We start from the raw sequence: 23,557 nt of genomic DNA, 5'->3' as shown, positions 1-23,557 counted from the left end.
ATAAAATATCAAATACAAAACATCTAATAAGAATCACCCATGGAAACAGAAAGAAAGATGACTTGGAATGTCTTTTAAGATTCAGTAAGAGCAAATGAACAATCTCTTTGCTTTCACCAGCCCTGTAAATGGCAATAGTCAGCCATAGTTTTTTGCCCCAAGACTACTTGAAGAAAGGGGGTGGAATCCTCTTCAGAGGGACTGATTGATTAGGGCTATAAGAAAGCCTGTGTTTTGTTTTCTAAGGGCACTAAAGGTCACATTAGTATCAGCACCTCTCCCAGCCAGAGCCAAGGATCTAAGACAAGCCTGCAGGTGGAAACAGTTGGGTCCCACCCCAATTTGTACATCAGTAGCTTTATTGAGAGTTCAGAACAGTTGAGAATTGAGAAGCTTATCTTTAGTACTTTGTGTCTTTGATACTTGGCCTCTCTCTTAGAAGAGAAATAAGTTGTTGGCTGGTATGCAATTGATGTGATCTAAGGTCTGAACAAATACCATTCACAGTTGCTTCTGAATAAACAAGACACTTTTTAAATTAGTTTACAAAGAATTTTGTATGCCCTTTTGGATGCTGATAAGGAGCAGTGCAGAAGCCAACTCTCTCTCTTAGGTCAGCTCAAGTTAGTTACAACACTATATCATTGATAACACCATTTTGAACTTGAGCTTTTTTTATTTTCCTTTATAGTAAATTATGACTTCTTTTTAAGCTGCTTGGGCTGCAGGTGTTCAAACTTCTGCAGCTCTGCCAAAGAGTTGTACTTACAGATCAGAAAGTGCTAAATGCATGTTTCTAATGAAGCAATTAACTTAAGTGCCCCCTTGTTGAGAAAAGTAGGCTGATACCTAAAGTGAGTTCAGAATAAAGATTAGCACACAGCATATGCTGTTAATAGTCTGTAATTAGTTTCCTGGTTACATTATTTTGTTTGACTTTATTATTTTTATTCTTAAAAGAGAAAATTTAAATTGCAAACCAAAAGTGTGGCCACAGATTGTTTTAAAGTCTTATCACATTATAAAAATTCAAAGGCGGGAACATATATAATTACTAGAAAAAAGGAAAGAAAGGTTTATGAAACTACCACTAGGCTATTCACTTCTCAGACAATCACACAACAATTTAGGAAAACTAAGTGCAAACAAAAGGATTATTTCTTGTTTAGTATTTTTTAAAAGCACTGACTATTTGCATTTTCCTTTTTTATCAGAATACCCACTCCCCACATTAAAGATATTTTTTACTGAATAATTTATTGCTAGCATTTTCATTATTAATAGCCTGCCAACTTGCTGGTTAGTGTTACCAAAGGGTAAATTAAGATTTTTTTTTGAAAAAATTACCACAAAGTCAATTTGCCTTTAAATTTCCAAAGCAATTAAAACAAAAATACCCAGCAACACTTCTACATAAAAAGTGCTTTCCTAAAATAATATTTTCAAGTTAGATTTTTTCTAAACATTAAGTGTAAAGAATTCACAGGATTACTAAATACCCTTCTAATAATGTGGGAATTAACTCCATTTTAATAATTTTGAAAGTAAGGTAACCACCTGTCCAAGTATTCCTGGAATTTTCCTAATTTTCAAACAAAGTCCCAAGACCTAGAAAATCTCTCAATTCCAGGCAAACCATGATGTTTAGTCACCAAAAGGTAGTAAAATACAGTTATAACTGCTAACATAATCTTATTCAAAAACTTGTAATATAGAGCTGATGTATAAGGGGGACATTAAATTAATCTGATGCTTTAGGAATAGAGCATTAGTACTATAAAATAAGTCTAAAAAATAAGGCCTCTTGGTTGAGGTCACAGTCCATTCTTAATTACCTCTCATGACTGTGGAATGCCAGTTGCTGCCATTCCAAATATCATATTACTTCTCATTTCCTCTGCTTATCTTTTACAAACACCATTAATAATCATTAGTTTCAGTGATAAACGTAAATTTCACTTCCTCTCCTTTCCTACTCTAACCCTATAAAGTGGGTATTAAAAAGCAATAAAATGACCTAATGCATGAACAAATTTCCCACATAGTATTTAATACCTAGCTCCAAAGTGCTCTTAAAATTGGACCCTAAGTTCCGAGACTATAACTTCCTTCATATTCATCAAACGGCCACTCTTGATTACAAATAAACTTGGCAGAAAGGACGAGAGTACACTTATCATTTTGGAAACTTTCTAGACTGTCACAAGAACACTTTAGTTCTAATTGCAGTTTCATGTGAGAATGACACTTAACAGAACTGAAGAGAAGAGATAAGATAGTACCTGAAACAGCATTAACTAAGCAGCAGCCTTTTTCAACAAGAACTTAGTAATTATGATTTCTTAAGCCTCAAAATTTTTGACACCTCTCATATTTCAATTCCAAAAGAGTGAGGGTGTTCCTATGAAACATCACCAATTAAGCTTATATACAGTCTTTTCTACTTGAAAAAAAAAAAGTGTTTTTCAGAACTGAAATGTAACTAAAAGCACTTGTATGAAAAAGGAATAAGACTTATAAACAATGTACTTTTTCCCCCCACTCACAAACCCATCATTTTCTTAAAACCGCACCCATTTATCTGCCTATTTCTTAATGGCAAACAAGACAACAAGTGATAGGACTGAGCAACTTAGTCTGAGGAAAAACAAAAAGAAAACCTCTAACATATCCTCAAATTCAGCAATACAAAACTAATTAGGAACTATATAAAATTACCAACATTTCACAATTTTTAACCTATAAAAATGACAATTTCATACAGTTCATATAATAGTAACAGTTATAAATAGCACATAAGGACTTTCATTCCTAATTGGATGAGTAATTACATATTTATTTCCCATGCTTCAATTTCTCAGTCTAAGTCATTTCTGACCACATCTCTGAATACATTTTGGACAATAGCAGCAGGAGGAAGTTCCAAAGTATAAGCAAGACTCTGTTCTGAGTATAACCCTGGGGTTATACATTCTCAAAGTGGACTAAAATTTATACCTAAAATTTAAGTCAAGCTCTATTCTCTCTCGTAAGGATACAAGTTCTAATACTTCCAGGGGCCATGCAGATCAGGAGTGAGGCCATATGCATCCATTGTATGACGAATGGGACTGTGGGAAACTAGAAACTACAAGAACCATATAAAGGTGGTAGCCATTACTCACTGCAAAGCAGATTGTTATCATGGGTAAGTATTAGTCCTTAGTGTTCTGTCATTCGCATTATTCAAGAAACTGACAAATCCCAATTTTTATACAGAAGTCAACTGGCTTTGAAAAGTTGGCTCATATTTTTTTTCAAAACACTGAGTATAAAGTTTCCAAAATTATATGTGTACACCTACAATAAGAATTCTGCACCCATCCACAAACAAAAATCTTGCTGTAGGAGTCTTGGGATTCAGGTAGGAGGCTGTAAAACCCCAGTGGAGCCCAAGATTTAGGAAGGTCATTTTGAGGGTACAAACTTGCACCTAGATACACAGATTGGGCTCCTGGGTTCAAACACAGAAATAATCCTGTTCCCCAAACGGCTTGGCTTCAGCCCCCTTTGGCTTTTGCAACCAAAACCATCTGCCAAGGGGTCCTGGAGGAATTACACACCCAAGTGCACCACAAAGGCCGGTCAGCCCACCAACATCAGTCTTGGCAGTGGACCCAAAAGTTACCCTATAATTCAGCTCCAGCCCCCCTCATCTGTGGTCCCCGCTTATTACTGCTCACACAAAAACCCAGAGAAACACTTACCCATCTGAGCCACTGGGACAGGATTGCCACCCTCTATCCCACAGCAGATCCCAAGGGGGACCTTTCTTGGCTACAGCACTTCTGTCCTGCAGCCCTGGAAATATCCTGCCCATGTAGAAAACTGCTGGGAGACTCACATATCTGAGTCACCAAGGCAGGCTTACCAGCCTCCATCCCACAATAGATCCTGACAGGGCTCAGTCTCAGCTCCAACCCCTCTCTGCCACAGTAAGGGAACTATCCCACCTATGCAAAGAACTTCGGGGATTAGTGTAAGTCTGAACCACTGCGACAGGTGTGTCTGCCTCCATCCCACAGCAGATCCTGGAAGGGCTCAGTCTCAGCTCCAATCCTCTTGCTGGGAACTATCTTGCCTGGACAGGGAACTGCGGAAAGAAGCATCCAACTTAGTAATACCGGAATAGACTTGCCAGCTCCTGTCCCACAGCAGATTGTGAAGGGGCCCAGTCTCTGCTCTAGCCCCTCTCATTGCAATTTGAGAACTATCCTGCAAGTACAAAGATCTGCTAGGAGATTCATGATCTGTGCACTGGGACAGACTTGTTAGCCTCCAATCCACAGCAGATCCTGAAGGGCCTCTGCTTAGCTACAGCCTCTCTCTGCTGCAGTCCAGGAGTAATCCTGTCTACATAGAGAACTACTAGAAGACTAGCCAGTCTGAGCAACTGGGACAGGCTTGCCAGACTCCACCCCACAACAGATCCTCAGCAGATTTTGACAACAAGCAGGCACTTGTTCTGACATAGGAGGGAGTTTAACCAGAGTGGTCCCTAGCCTCAAAGCCTACTTTCCTACCCCACTGAGCATTTCTAATAAGCATTTCTACTGAGCATAAAAATTGGTCCTTCCATCCCAATCCACTTAATCTCAAGGACCCTCCTGCAACCCTGTCCAACTGCTGAACTCAAATAAAGGAATACACCCTGTGGCTGATTAGAGGAAATTTCTGTGTCTATTCAGCAGCTCAGCCTAATTGCAGAGCTCAGACAGTGGTCCTGTCAGATAAAAGAACCTATGTAGCTACCCAAAAAAAATTCAGAGCAAAGGCAGCAGGCCAGCTTTCTACAGAACCTAAAAGCAAGTTGTGTCTGCTAAGGGTTATTACTAGCTGGCCCCTCCAGAAGTATAGGCTAGAATAAATAGTTAAGTTCTATCCCTGCCAACGAACACCTGTAAAAGCTGGAAAAAGTGGTTGTCTCCACAAATGTGCAAACACCAACACAAGGACACAGGATTACAAAGACTCAGGAAATCACGACACCTCCAAAAGAAACAAAGCTCCAACAATGAATCCCAAAGAAAATGTAATCCATAAAACGGTAAAAAAAAAAAAAAAGATTTCAGAATAATCCTTATTAAAAAGTTAAATGGGCAGCGCATGGTGGCTCACAACTGTAGTTCCAGCAACTCAGGAGGCTGAAGCAGGAGGATCCCTTGTGCCCAGGAATTCAAAGCTATGGTGAACTATGATTTTGTCACTGCACTCCAGTCTACAGCCGGGGAGATAGAGTGAAATCTCGACTCTTTTCGAAAAAAAAAAGTTAACTGCAAGAATATATAAATAGAAAATTAAATTTTGAAAACAATACATGAACAAAATGAAAAGTTTGACAAAGAAATAGAAACAATTAAAAAATTGATATCCAGGAGATGAAGTATACAACAACTAAACTGAAAATGAAATAGAAAGCTTGAAAAGCTGCCTTGAGGAAGCTGAAGAAAGAATCAGTGAGCTTCTAGATGGACATTTGAAATTAGTCAGAGGAGCAAAGAAAAAAAGAAAAGAAGAAGAGGAAAGGAAAGAAGAGGGGAGGAGAGGGGAGGGGAGGAGAGGGGAGGGGAGGAGAGGGGAGAGGAGTGGAGGGGGGAAGAGAGGGGAGGAGAGGGGAGTGGAGGGAAGTGGAGGAGAGGGGAGTGGAGGGAAGGGGAGGAGAGGGAGGGGAGTGGAGGGAAGGGGAGGAGAGGGGAGGGGAGGGGAGGGAAGGGGAGGGAACAGGAGAGGAGGGAAGGGGAGGGGTGGGGAGCCTATGGGGATTATGGAGCACCATCAAGAGACCTAACCTATACATAACAGGAATTAAGTAGAAGAAAAACAAAGTAGGCAGATGCATATTTAAAGAAACAACAAATGAAAAGTTCCCTAATCAGAAGGAAGCCAACATCCAGGTACATGAAGAAAGGAGATCTCCAACCAAATTCAAACCAAAGAGGAGTTGATGATAACATGTAATTATCAAACTATCAAAAATTAAAGAGAAAGAAAAAATTCTGAAAACAACAAAAGATAATAAAGAAATCACACACAAAAGGGTCCCAATAAAACTAACAGTAAACTTCTTAGCAGAAACCCCAGACCAGGAGAGAGTGGGCTGATATATTCAAACTGCTCAAGAGATGGGGCGTAAAAAAATGCTGCCAACCAAGAATACTTTACCCAGCAAAGATGTCTTTCAAAAATAAGAACGAAAAACTTTCCCAGACAAGCAAAACTTTTACAACATCCCATAAATTTTGGCATACTGTGTTTTCATTTCTGTTTGTCTAGAGATATTTTTTAATTTCCCTTTTAATTTCTCAATTGACCTATTGGTTATTCAGGAGCATGTTATTAATTTCAGTATACTTCTGAATTTTCTGAAATTCTTCCCATAATTGATTTCTAGTTTCATACAATTGTGGTCAGAAAAGATATGTGACATGATTTCAGTCTTCTTCAACTTCCTAAGATGTGCTTTGTTAACTAACATACAATCTATCCCAGAAATGATCTGTGTACATTTGAGAAGATTGTGTATCCTGTTGGTGTTAAGATGGAATACTCTGTATATGTCTGTTATGGTTCATTTCATTTAAAGTGTTGCTTAAGTCTAACATTGCCTTATTAATTTTCTGACTACATTATCTGTCCATTATTGAAAGTGGTGCATTGAAGTTCTCTACTGTTATTGTATTACAGTCTATCTCTGTACACCCTTTAATGTTTGCTTTATATATTTAGGTGCTCCATTGTTGGGTACATGTGTATTTATAATTGTTACAGCCTCTTGGCAAACTGACTACTTTATCATTATATAATGCCTTCATTTTCTTGTTTTTACAGCTTTTGACTTAAAGTATTTTCTGCTGTAAGTATTGCTACTCCTGCTGATTTTTGGTTTCCATTTGTGTAGAATATCTTTTTCCATTTCTTCACTTTCAGTCTGTGTGTCCTCAAAAGTGAAGTTTGAGTTCCTTGTAGGTAGCATGTAGTTAGGTCTTGTGTGTGTGTCTGTGTCCATTCATTTACTCCTTGTCTTTTATAGGAGAATATAATCCATTTACACTCAATATAATTATTGATAAGTAAGGAAAGGACTAACTTTCTCGCCATTTTGTTAATTATTTTCTATTGTTGGGTCTTTTTTTCTTGAAGATATTTTGTTTCCTTCTTCATCTCTTGCAATTTTCCTTTGTGGTTTGATAGTTTCCTGTAGTGGTATGTCTTGAATCTTTTGAATTTAATTTTATTTTTTGTGAATCTCCTATAGATTTTTGCTTTTTGGCTACCATGAGGCTTACAAAGAATATCTTACACTTCTGTCTATTTTAACCTGATAGCAGCTTAACATTGATTAAATACAACTCAACACTTTTACCCAGCCATCTTGTGTTTCTAATGTCTAAATTACATCATATTATAATATATATATCCTTTGAAAGTTTATTGTAGCTGTGGTTGCAATTAATAATTTTGTCCTTTAACCCTTGTACTAAGAATAAAATTACTCTACACACCACCATTACCATCCTAAACTATTCTGAATATTGATCAGTATTACTTATACCATTAGGTTCTGTGCTTTCATAACTTTTTTGTTATTTGACCTTAAAATGGATTTGACATTAAAAGCATAGGAAACAAAAGCAAATATAGACAAATGAGATTATATCAAACTAGAAAGCTTCTGCACATCAAAGGAAACAATTAGCAGAGTAAAAGGACAACCTACAGAATGAAGAAAATATCTGCAGTCCATATATCTGATAAAGGGCTAATATCCAAAGTATAAGAGGAAATCAAACAGCTCTATAGAAACAAAACAGAAAATCCAATAAAAACGTGAGCTATTGACCTGAATAGGTATTTGTCAAAAGAATACATTTGAATAACCGATAGATACTTGAAAAAATGCTCACCATCACTAATCATTAGGGAGATAGAAATTAAAATCACAATTAGATATCACCTCCTATCTGTGAGAATGGCCACTATCAACGAAAACAACAAACATTTGCAAGAAGGTGGAGAAAAAGGAACCTTTGTACCCTGTTGGTAGGAATATAAATTAGCATAACCATTATGGGAAACAGTATGGAGGATCCTCAAAAAACTAAAAGTAGAATTACCATATGATCCAGCAATCCCACTTCTGAGTATTTACCTGAAAGTTTTAAAATCAGAATGTGGAAGAGACATCTGTAGTCTCATATTCACTGCAGCACTAGACAATAGTCAAGTTATGGAATAAACCTAAATGTCTATCAGAGGATAAATGAATACCAAAAAATTCATCTACACACAATGGAACACTATTCAGACTTTAAAAAATAAAAATAACTTTGTAATTTGTGACATCACAGACGGAATTGGACATTACCCTAAGTGAAATAAGCAACGCACAAAAAGACAAATGCCACAGTTCTCACTTATATGTAAAATCTAAATTAATTGAACTCACAGAAGCAGAGAGTAGAATGGTGGTTACCAGAGGCTGGGTGGTAGGGAGGATGGGCAGTTGATATGGTTTGCTGTGTCCCCACCCAAATCTCATCTCGAATTGTAATCCCCAGATGTTGACCTGGGACCTGGTGGGAGGTGATTGGATCACAGGGACGACTTCCCCCATGCTGTTCTCATAATAATGGAGTGAGTTATCACAAGAGCTGATGGTTTTAATAGTTTGACAGTTCCCATTTCACTCTTCTCTCTCACCTGCCACCATGTAAGATGTGCCTGCCTGCTTTTCCTTCTGCCATGATTGTAAGTTTCTTGAGGCCTCCACAGCCATGCAGAACTGTGGGTCAATTAAACCTCTTTTCCTTATAATTTACCTAGTCTTAGGCAGTTCCTCATAGCAGTGTGAAAACAGGCTAATACAACAGTCAAAAGAGTATAAAGCCTCAGTTACATATGAGAACTATGTCTGACTTTTTTATTTTAGATCAATTGTACAGCATGCTGAACATAGCTAACAATTGAGTACTGTACATTTCAATATTGCCACAAATAAACAATGTTAAATACTTGAGGGGATAGATATGTTAATTAGCATAATTTAACCATTCTGCATTGCATTCAAAATTATAATATCACTTTGTACCCCATAAATATAAACAACCATAACATAATATATAATATAAATAAATAAAATTTAACAACCAAAGATGAGTGTGTGTGATATTATAAGAAATATGTTTGAACTTTGTCCCCTGCTCCTCGCACAGAGTTGGCAAAACCCTTGAAATTTCCTGAGTGATAGGAATGTTTTTGTTACTCATAAGGAACAGCTTTCAATTACACCTGAGTTTATAATAATGATGTGACTTACAGTGGGGCCTCTATACAGCCTCAGGATGGAGCTGGTCACCAGAAACACCAAGTGATTAGTAGGCTGGGATTTTCAGACCCTCCTCCCTACCCTCCATTCCTCCCATGCACCCAGACTAGGAGATTGAGCTCTATAAAAATTTGAATTGGGAGGTTTATAAGTCCATTTTCACGCTGCTGATAAAGACATACCTGAGATTCAGTAATTTATACAGAAAAAAACAGTTTAATGGACTCACAGTTCCACATGGCTGAGGAGGTCTCATAATCATGGCGGAAGGCATGGAGGAGCAATTCATGTCTTACATGGATGGCAGCAGGCAATGAGACAGAGCTTGCACAGGGACCACCCCCCCCAACCCCACCACCTTATAAAACCATCAGATCTCATGAGATTTATCCACTATCATGAGAAAAGCAAGAAAAAGAACTGCCCCCACGATTCAGTTACCTCCCACTGGGTCTCTCCCACAACACGTGGGAATTCAAGATCAGATTTAGGTGGGGAAACAGCCAAACCATATCAGGAGGATTAGGAAGGAGGATCACTTGAGCCCAGGACTTTGACGTTACAGTGAGCTATGATTGTGCTACCTGCACTCCAACCTGGGTGACAGTGAAACCGTCTCAAAAAACAAAACTCTTGAACAAGGAGATGTGAACAGCTTCCTGCTTGGTGAACACATCATGGTGCTAAAAGGTGGCATGTCCACAGAAGGGCATTGAAGTCCTGTTCCCCTGCCCCCATACCTTTCCCTATGTGTCCTCTCTCATTTGGCTGTTCCTAAGTTCTATCTTTTGTACTAAACCAGTAAAGGTAAATAAAATATTTTTCTGATTTCTGTGGCCCATTATAGCAAATTATCAAAACTGAGGCATGGTATCATAGGAAACCTTGATTTATAACTGGCTGGTCAAAAGTATAGGTGATTCAGGACTTGTGACTGGCATCTGAAGTGGGGGCAATTTTGTGAGACTGAGCCCACGAACCTGTGGGATCTGACACTAACCCTAGATAGATGGTGTTTGAATTGTACTGAATTGTTGAATACCCACTTGGTGTTAGAGAACTGGGGTTATGATTGGCCTCCAAGGATCCCAAGTCAGTTATCTTATTCCCCCACAGGGGGAAAAAAAAGAGGGTTTAATATAGGAAGGACATTGGGATAATCATGCTTAGCAGATTCTCTGCCAGTTCTTCTCCTGATGGAAAGGGCCTGGAGCTGAATTACATACACTGAATCACTCAGCAGAAAGCTCAGCTAGTGGCTGTCAGAAATGGAACTTTGATAGTTTCAAAATTCTAGTACTATTCTGTTAGATTCCCATGTGCTGGCCTCTCCAACATTTGAATGAAGCAAGCAACAAAATTAATCCAGATTAAAAGTCATTTGTTATCAAGGTATCACAATTTAGGAGGCTGTGCTTCTACAAGGGTAGTGTCTGATAGCACTTAGTTACCTGCAAAATTGGCAACCATCTCCAGCAGGCAGCAGTGAAGCAAGGTCACACAGCTAAAAGAGTATCTTTAAATTACCTTATTGATCAGAAAGATTAATCAATTGGTGGCCTCTTTATGGCTACAACTTAATATCAATTATGAAACAAAAGCCTAAAAAGATTGTCAGACTTCTTCAAAGGATTCTGATATAGTACTAAATCAAACAAGTTCCTGCCTGTAAAGTACAATGAAGTGAAAATGAAGTCAAATTATCAATAATCTTCAAACTTCAGAACAATCAAGAATGATTATCTTATTAGAAAGAAGTTGGAAATGTTATATGCAACAAGAATCTTCAAACTACAGAACTATCATGAATAATTTTCTTATTAGGGAGAAGCTGGGAATGTTACATGTCTTAGAAAAAAATTTATTTTTAATCAAACACTTCCCCAAAAGAATTAATGAAATGTTTATTAACAAATGAAGCCACACTACTTTGTACAAGAGAAGCAATTCTGCACTGCAAAATTTAAAATGCTGACCTGAAAAGCTATTCAAAGTTAAGTTACTTTCATAGTCACTTAATATGTTTTAAAAATTTCCCATTAAGTTGAAATAATGAACTGAAATCAACCTGCAGAACGTCAGTTGTAAAAATTCCACTCCATCTACCAATCATTCATTAAGGAAGCAGTATGTACACACTTTGTGTTCAATAAGAACTCTAGCAGATCAGAAAAAAAAAGTAATGATACTTTCTCTCCAGAAACTTTTCATCCACTTAGGAGAACATGATAATACAGAGTTCTATAATAAATTATAATTAAAATTGTTAGTTATTTAAAAAAATAGTAAATATATACAAGGTAGTATATAATTTTGCTACAGCAGAGTTAAAGTAGTAATAAAATAATGACAAGATATGTCAAATACCTGCTAAATGACATACAAAGATGCTGCATTTTCTAAGGTAAAAAAATAACAGGACCAATATAAACAAAAATAAGAGGTATAAGAGAAGGTTTGCCTGAGGAATCCAATGTTCAGAAAATGAAATACCAACAATCAACTAGTAGATACACCAGTAGCAATGATGATACAATTCCAATGCCTTGAAAATTATTTTTCCTTAACAATTGAAATGCATATTATTAAATTCAATTCTGCCTGCATAAATATTCCACTTTGGCCAAGGTACAAGAATGCCCAATGAAACATCAGAAATACAAAATACCCAGAAAAATGAGGTACATGCTTTTCATTTTAACAAGGCATGTAGCTCCAAACCAAATAAAGAAGAGACATACACCAAAAAAAGGATAAATTACAAAATTTTCAAAGATAAGATTGTATTAAATTTTTTTTTGATTATTTTATTGTACTTTAAGTTTTAGGGTACATGTGCACAACGTGCGGGTTTGTTACATATGTATCCATGTGCCATGTTGGTGTGCTGCACCCATTAACTCATCATTTAGCATTAGGTGTATCTCCTAATGCTATCCCTCCCCCCTCCCCCCACCCCACAACAGTCCCCAGAGTGTGATGTTCCCCTTCCTGTGTCCATGTGTTCTCATTGTTCAATTCCTACCTGTGAGTGAGAACATGTGGAGTTTGGTTTTTTTGACCTTGCAATAGTTTACTGAGAATGATGATTTCCAGTTTCATCCATGTCCCTACAAAGGACATGAACTCATCATTTTTTATGGCTGCATAGTATTCCATGGTGTATATGTGCCACATTTTCTTAATCCAGTCTATCGTTGTTGGACATTTGGGTTGATTCCAAGTCTTTGCTATTGTGAATAGTGCCGCAGTAAACATACGTGTGCATGTGTCTTTATAGCAGCATGATTTATAGTCCTTTGGGTATATACCCAGTAGAGAGATGGCTGGGTCAAATGGTATTTCTAGTTCTAGATCCCTGAGGAATCGCCACACTGACTTCCACAATGGTTGAACTAGTTTACAGTCCCACCAACAGTGTAAAAGTGTTCCTATTTCTCCACATCCTCTCCAGCACCTGTTGTTTCCTGACTTTTTAATGATCGTCATTCTAACTGGTGTGACATGGTATCTCATTATGGTTTTGATTTGCATTTCTCTGATGGCCAGTGATGATGAGCAAGTTTTCATGTGTTTTTTGGCTGCATAAATGTCTTCTTTTGAGAAGTGTCTGTTCATGTCCTTCGCCCACTTTTTGATGGGGTTGTTTTTTTCTTGTAAATTTGTTTGAGTTTATTGTAGATTCTGGATATTAGCCCTTTGTCAGATGAGCAGGGTGCAAAGATTGTATTAAATTTTTTGTGTATTTTCGTATGACATCTTGCTTGCTGAAACAATGAACACGCTATGACCAGGAAAAAAAAAATTTTTTTTTTTACAGAGGGTCTCACTCTGTCACCCAGACTGGAGTACAGTGGCACTATCTCAGCTCACTGCAACCTCTACCTCTTAGGCTCAAGTGATTCCCCTGCCTCAGCCTCCTGAGTAGCTGGGAGTACAGGCATGCACCACCAAGCCCAGCTGATTGTTGTATTTTTAGTAGAGATGGGGTTTCACCATGTTGGCCAGGCTGGTCTCAAACGCCTGACCTCAAATGATCTACCTGCCTCAGCCTCCCAAAGTGCTGGGATTACAAGTGTGAGCCACTGTGCCCGGCCAACCAGGACAAATTTTATAGGGCTGTTGTTATTTAGAAATACCTTTTTTTTTTTTTTTTTTTTTTTTTTGGAGACAGGGTCTCACTCTGTTACTCAGTCTGGAGTTCAGTGGTTCAATCTCAGCTCACTGCAACCTCTGCCTCCCAGGTTCAAGCGATTCTCATGTCTCAGACTCCCGAGTAGCTGAGATTACAGGCGTGCACCACCACTCCCGGCTAATTTTTGTATTTTTGGTAGAGATGGGGTTTCACCAGGTTGGCCAGGCTGGACTTGAACTTCTGACCTCTGGTGATCCACCTGCTTTGGCCTCCCAACATGCTGGGATTACAGGTGTGAGCCACCACGCCTGGCCTAGAAATGCCTGATTTTTTAATTAAAACTTGTTTAGAGGTTATATAAAACAGAGATATCTATTTAGCTGATGGCCAAAAAAATTCAACCAAGTTAGAACATTCCAGAACATAAAGATCATGGTTAGGCATTTAGGTACGAACATTCAGTTCAGGTAAGTCTGATTTAATATCTAAAGGATTTCTTTGACTCAGGACAAAATGAGAAAGAGAGAGAATCAGCCAATGTCTTAGAAAACTGTTTTTGAAAAAAAAAAAAAAAAAAAAAAAAACTAGATAAAAACTGAGAAATTAAATTAAGGCACATACACAGTTGATCGCTGAACAACTGAAGGTTTGTTCTGTGTGGGTCCACTTACACACTAAAGTTTTTCAATAAAAGTTACACCAAGTGTGTCTACCTCTCCTGCCTCCTCTTCTACCTCCTCTACCTCTGCCACCTCTGCCACCCCAGAGACAGCAAGATCGATCCTTCTCTTCCTCCTCCTCCCCAGCCAGCTCAACAAGAAGACAAGAATGAAGACCTTTATGATGATTGACTTCCACTTAATGAACAGTAAATATATTTTCCCTTCATTATGATTTTCTTAATAACATTTACTTTTTTCTAGCTTACTTTATTGTAAGAATACAGTACATAATGCATATAACACATAAAACATATGTTAATCAACTGTTTATGTTATTGATGAGGCTTCTGGTCAACAATAAACTATTAGTAGTTAAGTTTTGAGGGAGCCAAAAGTTATACATGGATTTTCAACTGCATGAGAGGTTGGCGTCCCTAACCCCTATATTGTTCAAGGGTCAACTCTATAGCTAATTACAATGTAAGCTACTATATGGACTTAATAAATCATTCATTTATTCTAAGAACTCATACAATATTATGAAGTGGTTAAATGATTAGATTACGATTTAAAAGCCACCTATCGCTACCATTAGAAAGGAGAAGCAATGAGAAAACAAGTCCTGATACCCATGTTTTATGTACTTAAGATTGTTTTAGGACTGCCGTTCAAAGAATTGCTAAATTTAAACAACTTCTAGAAGTCCACAAAACAGTGTAAGATTGTGTGGTTCTAATGACTTGATACAAAAGCTCAAATGTCTACTTTGCATCAAAAACCTCTTTGTTCAAATATAGTGATATTCAGATGGGAATTAACAGTGGTGATCTATAATATGATTTTCTACTGAGACATGTTTGTCAGATGATGATAACAGGGTCACATTCCCTTATCACATCTAAAGTGCAAAAACTTCTATTTTCTATGTTGCCATTTAAGAAGTTATCGGAGTATAAACTTTTGTCTCCCCAAATTAATATGTAAGTCATCATGAGCCAATTTCTCCTTAAGAACAATGTTGAAAATGAAGGGTTGGTTCCTAAACACAACACTAGGCAAGTTTTTTAAATTCAATTTATAGATGAGTATCACAGCACAGCTAACTTACAAATTTATAAATAGCAACGATACTGTCATTTTTATGTTAAACCCATGCATGGAACTCTATTAGTATACTATATCATACAAGCATCTACCAAAAATTACCAAAAAAATCATAAACTTTTAAAATTTAACTTTTTAAGTGCCTCAAAGTTTAGACAGATGTAATTTTATTTTCCCTGAGCAGCTGTTCATTTGGACATGTTCCGTATTTATTGATATACTGTATCCAACGCTAGGGTCACATTTCTTAAACAGGAACTTGGCAACTTACAAATTCTACAGTAAATATTGACATGTCTCAGCATGTCAATATTTATACTGTCAAGACTTTGACAGGTTTCAACAATGGCTGCATCTTGTTTCTTAGCAGCCATGTGCTTCTGTTCCAAATGAGCAAGTTCCTTCTTTATCCAATAAAATTCTCATTCACTGCTCAGGCAAAATTACAAGTAAGTTAATAGCATTCTCTCACACAAGACCAGATTGAACTCTTTGCTTACTTCAACATTTTAGTCATTTCTGTAGGATTGGCAAAGCTATGGAAACGAACACGAATTCAGGATACAATGTCCTCCAGGTAATATTTGTTTTTGATTACTTAATCTCAAGCCTAATTATCATTTGCAACAACATTACTAATGTGGAAGCCTTTTCAGAATCTATAGAGCTAATCTATTTCCTTTTTTGTTAGTCTTAAGGGCTAGGTGAAGATAAAACTGGTTTAGTTTATAGGCTGCAACAATAATGATAATATTCAGAGGGCAGTTTGAACTCAGGATGCCAATCATAAAGAGTAGTTGGTCTCTACTAAAAATACAAAAAAATTAGCCGGGCGTGGTGGCGGGCGCCTGTAGTCCCAGCTACTCGGAGAGGCTGAGGCAGGAGAATGGCGTGAACCCGGGAGGCAGAGCTTGCAGTGAGCCGAGAGCGCACCACTGCACTCCAGCCTGGGCGACAGAGCGAGACTCCATCTCAAAAAAAAAAAAAAAAAAAAAAAAAAAAAAAAAAAAGAGTAGTTGGGAAGTCTAGCTCATTATCTAGGATTAAACAAACAGTATTTTAAATGTAAAATTAGTTTGCCTAATTTTGTGCTATGTGTTAGTGATACTGTTAACAAACTAATCATAATTAAATCAATCTTAAGAGCAAATTTCTGTATCGCTGAAAGAAAATCTTTGCAACATCTTTAAACACTCTGGGATTTCCCAATGGTACACAAGCAGAAGTTCAATGTAACATGAAGTTACTGGTAGTAATGGCATCTAGTAAAACCACAAATGCCTCATGAACAGTTTGGAATTTTGGCATGTATTTCTTCTTTTTGGCAACACAAATCTCAAGAATGTTTTCCTCCCCAAAAGTGCCTAATTTCATCAACATTAAAAATTTGCTGTCTACAATTGAACCCTGATCAATGATTTCAGCCAATGCCTTAGAAAAAAGCACAACTCACTTTCATCAGGGCTGGCAGCTTCAACAATGACAAGGAGCAAATTGTCCAGGGCTATACAATGCATTAACTCCCTCCTACTTGTATCAAAAGGATACAGTACCTTTCAATTATTTTAAAGACAGCCATCTTTTTCCTAAGAAACAAGGTATAGCAAATAAGCCATTGATTTTACACTCAAGAGACCCAGGTTGGAATCAAAACTATGCTTCATAGCTGAGTGTTCTTCATCATGCCATTAATGCATTAAAACATTCACTGATTACTTCCTATGTACCAGGATTTGATATCCCTAAGATCAGTAAGACACATTCGCAACTCTCTACTGAAATAAAGACACCCAAACAGAATTATAAGTTTGTAAAATGCAGAGGTAGGAAGGGAGCTCCTCTGAAAGGCAGCACTCACCCTGGCCTGACATTTTAGGGCAGGCTTCCTTGAGTTACATCTAATATTATACGAATCTTTAAAGAGAAATGGTCAGATGAAAACAACTTAGGAGTAGAGGAAGAAAGATAAGGAAGGGCATTCCAAGTAGAAGAGCCTGCATGAGTAAAGTCTTGGAGGCAAGAAATAGCATGATATATGGAAGTGATAAATAGTTCAGTGTTTCAGACTGCAAATCAAAAATTACAGGTTCATGGTCAAATGCGGTGGCTCATGCCTGTAATCCCAGCACTTTCACACCTGTAATACCAGCACTTTGGGAGGCTGAGGCAGGTGGATCATGATGTCTGGAGTTCGAGACCAGCCTGGCCAACATGATGAAACCCCGTCTATACTAAAAATACGAAAAATTTGCTGGGCATGGTGGCATGCACCTGTAATCCCAGCTACTCAGGAGGTGAGATGGGAGAATTGCTGGAACCCAGGAGGCAGAGGTTGTAATGAGTAGAGATTGCGCCACTGCACTCCAGCCTGGGAAACGGAGCAAGACTCCATCTAAAAAAAAAAAAAAATTACAGATTCAAACACCCTATCAAGTCAGTCATTCATTCAAACAAAACCTACTGAGTACTTCTATGCCTCAGACAAATGCTTTAGAATGTGGCATAAGACAACAAAACAGATAAAAATGCCTGCCTTCATGGATTTTTACATTTTAATAGGGGAACACAATTAAAAATACATGTAACAAATATGTAAAACATATATAGAATAAGAATAAACACTGGAGTAAAAAAAGAAGATAAAACAGGGTGCAGGAGACTGAGAGTGTAGGGGTAGGGGCTATGGAAGTTGCAAAGCTACAATTTAAATAGGGAGGTTGGTATACGCTTTACTGCAAAGGTGACATTTGAGGAACATGTAAAAGATGTGAAGGAATTAGCTGTATGGATCCAAAAGCATTCTAGATAGAAGAAGCAGTCAGTGCAAAGGCCCATGGTAGAAGTAGGCCTAGTGTACTTAAGAAACAGGGTGGTAAGTATGGCTGGAACAAAGGGAGAGAGAATACAAACACATGCAGTCAGAGAGGTAATGGGAGACCAGATCATGTAGAGCAGAGGTGTCCGATCTTTTGACTTCCTTAGGCCACACTGGAGGAAGAATTGTCTTGGGCCACACATAAAATACACTAACACTAACGATACCTAAAGAGCTCAAAAAAAAAAAATCTCATAATGTTTTAAGAAAGTTTACAGATTTGTGGTGGGCTGCATTCAAAGCCGTCATAGGCCACAGGCAGCCTGTGTGCTGTAAGTTGAACAAGACTGATGTAGACTATTGTAGGCCAACGTAAGGCTGTTAGCTTCTACTATGAATCAAATGATTCACAAAAGGTTTTTAAGCAAAAAAGTAATGTTATATTCTTCTGTATATTATTTTGAAATAATTCTGAATTTACAGAAGAGTTGCAAAGACAATAGAAAGTTCTCATACACCCCTCACCCAGTTTCTTCTAATGTTCTTATACTACCACGGTGCATTTATCAAAATAAGAAACCGACACTGATACATTTCTATCAACTAAACCATAGACTTTATTTGGATTTCACCAGTTTTTCCACTAATAACCTCTTTCTGTTTCAGGATCCAATCTAGGATAACATATTGCATTTAGAATCTTACGTGTAAATATACAATTTTTTATTTATATTTTAAAAGTATCACTCTGGCTGATATATGAGAATAGACTGTAGGGAGGCAAGAACTGAAAAAAGCAGAGAACAGAACACAATTACTATAATCTAAGCAAGAAATGATAGTGGGTAATAACAAAAATCAGAGCAAGAGATGATCAGTATACTAATAGCAGAAATAGTAGAAAACTGTTGAATTCTAGATATATTTCATAGAAAAAGCCAACAGGATTTGTTGGAATACAAGAGAAAGTAAGGAGTCAAGGATGACTCCAAAGATTTAACTGAGCAACTAGCTGTATAAAGTTGCCATCAATTCAGATGAGAAAGAATGGGAAAGACTTGGGAGGAAAGGAGTTCGGTCTGGGACATCTGAGTTCAAGATATCTTCCAAATATACCAATGAAGATGCAGAGGTAGAAAAAGAGGAATTGGAACATGGAGCACAGAAAACTCTTTAGAGGATTTTCGTTGCAGAGAAGAGCAAACAAATGGGGTTGAAAATGGAGAAAGGCTAAGAGAAACATTTCTTAAGGTAAAAGAAATAAGACATATATTAAATAGAAGTGTCTTTTTTGGTGAAACTTCTTTTTTAAAAAAAATGTTATTTTGTATATTTGAGGTTTACAAGTTGACATTATAGGATACATACAGATAGTAAAATGGTTACTTTAGTGAAGGAGATTAACACCTATCTCTACCTTATTTTTTGTGTGTGACAAGGGCAGCTGAAAATCTACTTATTTAACAAAAATCCCTAATACAATAAAATTGTATTAACTTTGGTCCTCAAGTACATTTCAGTTTGAATTGAAAAGCCATGTGGGCAGAGAATAAAAACAAGGGGGGAGAAAAAAAGGACAAACGCTGGAACATGAAAAACCTCTACCTAAGGTTAGGGAGGCTAGCTGAGGATAAGAGGAAAAAAGCAGAACAACTGTCTTTCCATATATATGAATAACAGTGAATGAAAAAAGGTAGGTAATGTAAAAGGCAATGTAAATCAACCCTATCATTAACACTAGCAACAAAGTAAAAAGAGAAAATGGGGAGAAAGTGGTCTGGTGACATAAATGCAATACCAACTTAATACTAAAACCTTTTATAGCAGTCCTCTCCTTATCCAAGGGTGAACATCCCAAGGACCCACGGGGAGGCTGAACCCAACTGCCTTCAATCTGAGCATGCTTCTGTTCACATTTTCTAACCACAAATTTAATTCCCTTTTTATCTTAACTAAGCTTTTATCATGCACTATGGCTATAAGTTTGGCAGTTTGAGATGTGACAGCAAAACTAGCATAAATTTTTTTGCTTATTCACAATAAATTTCTTTTTGCTTATTCACAATTTTACAGATAGATTTGTTCTTACCATAGATCTTAGCAACATCAACATAGGATTTTTTTCTTCCTTATTAAGTGGAGAACTTTCATTGTTTTGCTTAAAAGAGGCACTTTACAGCTACTCTTTGGCATAACCAAATTGCCAGCGTCGTTACTCTTGTGCTTTGAGGCAATAATTAAGTAAAATAAGTATTCCTAGAACACACGCACTGTGATACCACCTCCATCAATCTGATAACCAAGCAACTAAAAGGCAGGAAGCTTATACAGCAGGGATACGCTAAACAAAGAGATGATTCATGGCCCCAGGCTGAATGGGATGGGATGGAATAAGATTTCATCACAACTCAGAAAGGCATGCCATTTAAAATGTATGAATTATTTCCAGAATTTTTTTTTTTTTTTTTTGAGATGGAGTCTCACTTTGTTGCCCACACAAGAGTGCAGTGGCACAATCTCGGCTCACCGCCACCTCCCGGGTTCAATTGATTCTCCTGCCTCAGCCTCCTGAGTAGCTGGGACTACAGGGGCATGCCACCATGCCTAGCTAATTTTTGTATATTAGTAGAGATGGGGTTTCACCATGTTGGCCAGGCTGGTCTCAAACTCCTGACCTCAAGTGATCCACCCGCCTTGGTCTCTCAAAGTGCTGGAATTACAGGCATGAGCCACCACACCCGGCTAGAATTTTCTACTTAATATTTTCAGACTGTGATTGATTATGGGTAACTGAAACCGCAGAAATCAAAACCTCAGATAAGGAGGGACTACTGTATTTAGTGCCTAATATATGCAATTCAACCATTCCTCCATTATAATTCCTCCTCTCCAGGGACTTTTAATTTAGTAAAGACAAAGCCATGCGCAGTAATAGCCAACACTTTCTGAGTGCTTACTGTATGCCAAACACTTGCCTAGATGATTTACCTGTAATAACTCATTTAAACCTCGTAACACTGAGGACACCTGTGCACTGGCGCCAGAGAAAACTATAAATATCCACTATTTTTACATACGATTCTAATATACCCATGAAAGCAAAGTTGGATATATTCTTCCAGATGCAGGAGAGATAATACTTTTTGAACAGGCCAGACGTGGTGCGGTGGCTTACACTTGTAATCCCAGCATTTTGGGAGGCCAAGGCGGGAGGATCACTTGAGCCCCGGAGTTTGAGACCAGCCTATGCAACATAGTGAGCCCCGTCTCCACAAAAAATAAAATAAAATTAGCCAAGTATGGTGGCACACACCCATGGTCCCAGCTACTGGGGATACTGAGAGAGGAGGATAGATCGCTTCTGCCCAGGAGGTTGAGGCTGCAGTGAGCCATGATTGTGCCACTGCACTCCACCCTGGGCAACAGAGCAAGATCCTGTCCCAAAAATAAAAATAAATAATAATTTTTGAACAGAGGAATAACACAGACAGATTTTATTTCTAGTAAGGAAAGGATCCAAGATGGCTTTAAATGAGGATTCATTGCAAAGCTGCCAGAAAGATTTTAGAAATTGTGATATAATCTGAAAACCAAAAAGTAGGGGGTTTATGTAAGACAATGGAGCTAAACTACCACCTCCCAAAAAAACTCACCACGTCAGATTAACTTTGATGTTTTACATAAATGCAATAAACATTATACATATTTGTTCAGCCTCATTTATTGGCATATGTGTTTCTCTGTGGATAACTTAACTGGCAACGCCTTTCTTTACTATTTTGAAGCTCAGGTACATAAGAAGTCATGGCCTAAAATTAATTAAAATATGTAGATCTAGCAAATCAATTGTGATCTCTAACAAGTTAAGCTTTCTGATGCTCTTCACAGGTAGCCTGAAGCAGAGCTTCATACAGAAGTATTACCTTTATATGTAACAAAGATCAAGACAATCTTCACATGAAAGCAAGGGCAGTTATGTCTACAGACACACATTTACTAAAAGCCAAGCTCGATAAGTTGCACAACATAATTTCCATAACTAAACCAGGTTTGTTTAATTTGAATGGCAAGACCTAAAACGTATAATACAAAGGAATTACAAGACAGAACATTAAAAGACTTTTTTTCCTTAGGTGGAGAGTACTGTATTTTTTTTATATCTTTCTTATTCCCCTCTCCCCCAACCTTATTAAATTCCTTAAAGGAACAGACCATCTTTGTTCCTATGCTGCAATCTCAAGATCCATGAATAAAGCAGGCACCCAGTAAATACTTGCTAATTTGTGTATTTGACCAAATCTTGACAATTCAATATAACAGACTCAAATATCAAGTTGGTTATAGTTTAAAACAAAACCTTTGTGTGCCCTAGTGAACAATGTAAACACAAATAGAAGAATCCCAAATCTTCTAATCATTGTGTTGCCCTAAATACAAAAGGGTCTCATAGGCAGAATACAGCTCATAAACCAACATCTCACGTGAGTTACCTTCTCTCTTTCTCTCTATCCACCTTCTAAGTCAATAAAAAATTGAAAACATTCTGAAAAGAACGCTCTCCTGCCTGAGAAAAAATACACCACGCATTTAGAACCAAAAGGTTGCCATAAGGGGGCAAAGAGTGAAAAACTCTCATTTCTAATACTGTATTAGAATTCCAAGAACTATGCAAATTCAAACACGTCGAAGTGCCTGTTTCTCCATCGATAAAATGCAGAAAGAAAAACGTGTGTATGTGTGTGTCTGTGTGTGTGTGTAATAGAACCTCACCTAATGGGATAATTAAAATCAGAAAAAGCTAAATACTACTACTTATTAAAAGTTGCCTTGTCATTTGTCTTGCCAGTTGATCTCTTTAAAGTACCTAATCAATTGCTGCAGTCCGTAAACGGCAGTTCCTTTCTATTGGTTACCACAGAAAGTTCTTTCCTGACCTCAAATTGCCTAGTACGTTTCAGCCCCGATGCCTAGATGGAACCCACAGCTGACCAATATCTGGGGATTGAAAGGACAGGCCAGTGCTGGGAAAATGCTCAAACAGCCTACTCAACACTACCCTCTCGATTCAACCGTCCTCCCAATCCCACAACCAACACAATGCATTTCAAAAGTGCTTCGCATTCCCAAGAATCCCTCAGATGCAGATGGAGAAACTGAAAAGGGGGTGAACAGGTAGGTTCGCACCCTGAGGATGATGCCGAGAACCCTAGCATCCCCAAAAGCCCACAAGAGGAAGGCGCAGGAGCTACAAATTGAGGGAGATTCTCGCACTGTGGAGTTCTAGGGGTAAGTAGCAGGGAACTTTTTTAAAAAGAAAGCAAAAAGATAAAAAGAACAGAACCTCGGATTTTTGTTATTTAAAGAGGCAGCCCCACTTCCTGATCCTACCTCTCCGTGACTCTACTTCCGGTATCCTCCAAAACGCCCGCTTTCACAGATCAAGGTCTTGCAACCAATGAGAGCATCAGCGACTTCCG

General features: G+C 37.8%; 1 protein-coding gene across 1 annotated transcript in view; it reads right to left on the bottom strand.

The window, feature by feature from the left end:
- Nucleotides 1-23,557, bottom strand: part of XRCC4 (X-ray repair cross complementing 4) — a 281,359-nt gene extending 257,802 nt beyond the window's left edge. Inside the window, exon 1 of the mRNA XM_012505143.2 lies at nt 23,469-23,557. The gene's annotated coding sequence lies outside the window, so the exon portion shown is untranslated. The remainder of the gene's footprint in view (nt 1-23,468) is intronic.

This window comes from Nomascus leucogenys, chromosome 2 (genome assembly GCF_006542625.1).
Source record: "Nomascus leucogenys isolate Asia chromosome 2, Asia_NLE_v1, whole genome shotgun sequence".
In the NCBI taxonomy this organism is placed as follows: domain Eukaryota; kingdom Metazoa; phylum Chordata; class Mammalia; order Primates; family Hylobatidae; genus Nomascus; species Nomascus leucogenys.
The sequence above is the reverse complement of the archived record's forward strand: the minus strand, read 5'-3'. Positions and strand labels throughout refer to the sequence as shown.